Consider the following 3407-nt stretch of genomic DNA (forward strand, 5'->3'; position numbering starts at 1 on the left):
CGCCACCCCCCGGCCCCGCGCTGTCAGCCAATCGCCGCCCCGCCCTCCTGGCCCGGCAGCGCCGCACGGTCATCGCTCGCGGGAGGCGCGGGTCGAGGGGAGGGCGTGTGGTGGCTGGGCCGTGCTTCCCGGAGAGGGATAGAACTTGAATAAACCCGGGACTTGAGGGAATCACTGATGGGAGGAGGCGAAAGGGGGCCTCGCCTGCTCCTACACGCGCCGTGCCTCCCAGATGCCGCCGTGCCGACAGGGTCCCGCGTCCCATCTCGCTGCTGCAGCCCGGCCTTCGTAACGCACTGTCGGGGCTGAGCCTCAGCCCTCTGAGCTGCCCCAGGAGCCCGGGCTGGGGCCGTGTGCTGGCCGGCAGCCCAGGCGGGCCGCAGCGCTGTGTATGGCTGCTCTCTCACCGCTGCCAGGAAATGGCGATATTCTCCCACGTGGATTGGATTCCACCTGGAGCGACTGGAGAGAGCTTGGACTGATCTCATGGTGTGTTATCTCATCGTGCTGCTTTATAGGAGCGTCTGTTGCTTAGTCATGGAGCTGAGCAACGTTACTTTTCTTCTGTTGGCTGCAGATGAATATGGTGATATAAAACTTGGACTTTGATCCCAGTCTTCACGTTCCCATATGTGTGATCAGTCATGGAAGGCGACCGATAGTGTAAAATGTATTTTATGTATAATGTATATGTAATATGGAGTGTCAGAATGATTTAACATCTGCAAGATCGGTTACTTCCATAAATAAATACCTTTTGTTCTTTGGAAAAAATACAAACATTCATAGTCATAGCGAATAATTTAGTAGATCATTTGGTCACTTGCCTGAAGAGTCTAATCTTCTCTCTCCACGCATACCAATTGTTTCCATGCCTTAGGGTTTTACTATTTCAGTATTTCATATTTTTGTTGTTTCATTGCTTGTTGAGAGGTGACTGCAACAAAGTGAAAATGAGTCTGTGTCTCTTGCTGTCTGTTAATAGGTAAAAGGAAAGTTCTATTTGACTTTTCTGCTGGAACAGGTATCATGGTGCATGTACTTCTACCATAAAATACATGAAACAAACTTTGACCAGGAAATTCACTAAAAAAAATGAGAGGATGTCTCAAGTTTGTATCAGAAATAGTGCAGCCAGTAGGACCAAGAAGGTGAATGTTCCCCTGTGCTTAGCTCTGGTGAGGCCTCGCCTTGAATACTGTGTTCGGTATTGGGCCCTATTCACTACAAGGAAGACATTGAGGTCCTGGGGCATGTCCAAAGAAGGTCAGTGAAGTTGTGAAGGGTCTGAAGTGTTGGGATTATGAGAAGTGGCTGAGGGAGCTGAGATTGTTCAGTCTGGAGAAGAGGAGGCTTAGGGATGACCTCATCACTCTCTACAACTACTGATAGAGGTTGTAGTGAAGTAGGGGTTGGTCTTTTCTTCCCCAGTGGCAATGATAGAATGAGAGATAATGGCCTCAGATTGCACCAGGGGAGGTTCACAGAATCACAGAATCACAGAAGCACCACGGTTGGAAAAGACCTACGAGATCATTCAGTCCAACCATCCACCTATCACCAGTAGTTCTCTCTAAACCATATCCCTCAACACAACATCCAAACCTTCCTTGAACACCTCCAGGGTTGGTGACTCCACCACCTCCCTGGGCAGCCCATTCCACTGCCTGACCACTCTTTCAGAAAAGTAGTGTTTCCTAGTGTTCAGCCTAAATCTCCCCTGGCGCAGCTTGAAGCCATTCCCTCTAGTTCTGTCACCAGTTACACGAGAGAAGAGGCCGACCCCCAGCTCACTACAACCTCCCTTCAGGTAGTAATAGAGAGCAGTAAGGTCTCCCCTGAGCCTCCTCTTCTCCAGGCTGAACAATCCCAGCTCCTTCAGCCGCTCCTTATAAGGCCTGTGCTCCAGACCCCTCACCTTTGTTGCCCTTCTCTGAACCCGCTCCAGGGCCTCCATGTCTTTCTTGCAGTGAGGGGCCCAAAACTGAACACAGTACTCGAGGTGCGGCCTCACCAGAGCTGAGTACAGGGGGACAATCACTTCCCTGTTCCTGCTGGCAACACTGTTCCTGATGCAAGTCAGGATGCCATTGCCCTTCTTGACCGCCTGGGCACACTGCTGGCTCATGCTCAGGCTGGATACTAGGAAAATCTCTGAAAGAGTGTTGCTGCATTGGAACAGGCTGCCCAGAAAGGTGATGGAGTCATAGTCCCTGGATGTGTTCAACAAACATGGAGAGATGGCACTGAGGAACATGGTTTATTGGACATGATGGTGATGGGCTGATGACTGAACTGGATGATCTTAGTGGTCTTTTCCAACCTTACTGATTCGATGATTCTAAGATGTAACACTGCTTAGAATCAGGTGATATTGTTGTGGTCAGTGTGTTTCTGCTCAGAAGAGGTGGAAAGGAGCTGTTGTGTAAATTTTCTTTGAAATCTTGTTTTTCATTTCTTGCTCTCATTCTTTATGTGCATGTGTGTGTGTATTTATTGTTCCTTCCTGCTATTTTGGTGGGTGAAAGGCAAGTTAAAGTGCCTGAAATACTGGTATGCCTGCAGCCAATATTTTTTGAATGGCATCCATACTCATAACTTCTTCAGACAGATCAAAGGGCTGAACAGGAGGTCATGTCTGTGCAATGAATGCAGTCATGAATGATCTCATGTAACAGTGAAAAATGCCAATAATTACAAAGAAGTCTTGAAACCTTTGTGCTAAGCAGACGAATGAAAATCACACAGTCTTCATTATATACTTTTCATTAGGGAATAAATGTTGAGCCATATTTTCACTGTGGGAAGCTAAAAAAGTAAAATACATTTTTGTATAATGTAATTGTGGGTGTTTTTTTTTTAATTCTTATCTTCCTGGGAATTATAGCATAATTATAGCTTAATTATGACATTTTTCATCTTCATTTTCTTTTTCCTACTAAGCTATGACTCTTCTGAGTTTATAATAACTTCTTTCAGTTGCCATGGTTAAGATTTGTGCATAATTCAATTGTGTAATTTAGTGCCACAATCTAGTAAACTTGCAACAACCCTTCTTTCTAAGAATTTATATATGAAGCCAATAAATTCGTATATGTAATGAAAATTGCAGACGGTAATGCAAGACTTCTCTTTCTCAGACCAGCAGAGTTCAGTCAGCACACACTTCCTCTGAGACCTGGATCAATAACAAATACATTATGACATTCAAACTCTTTTCTATATTTTCTACCACTTTAATTGATCTGGCAGAGCTAACTTCCTATTCTGTGAACGTGATCTGTATGGCTTTTTTCCCCTAAGGATTCTGAGGTTGTGGGACACACAGCATTGAGATGAGACAAGGTTCATAATAATTCTACCATATACACTTTGGGGAACACAGGGTAAGAAGAGTGAACAATCTG

This window comes from Meleagris gallopavo, chromosome 1, assembly GCF_905368555.1.
Source record: "Meleagris gallopavo chromosome 1, MGAL_WU_HG_1.1, whole genome shotgun sequence".
Classification (NCBI taxonomy): domain Eukaryota; kingdom Metazoa; phylum Chordata; class Aves; order Galliformes; family Phasianidae; genus Meleagris; species Meleagris gallopavo.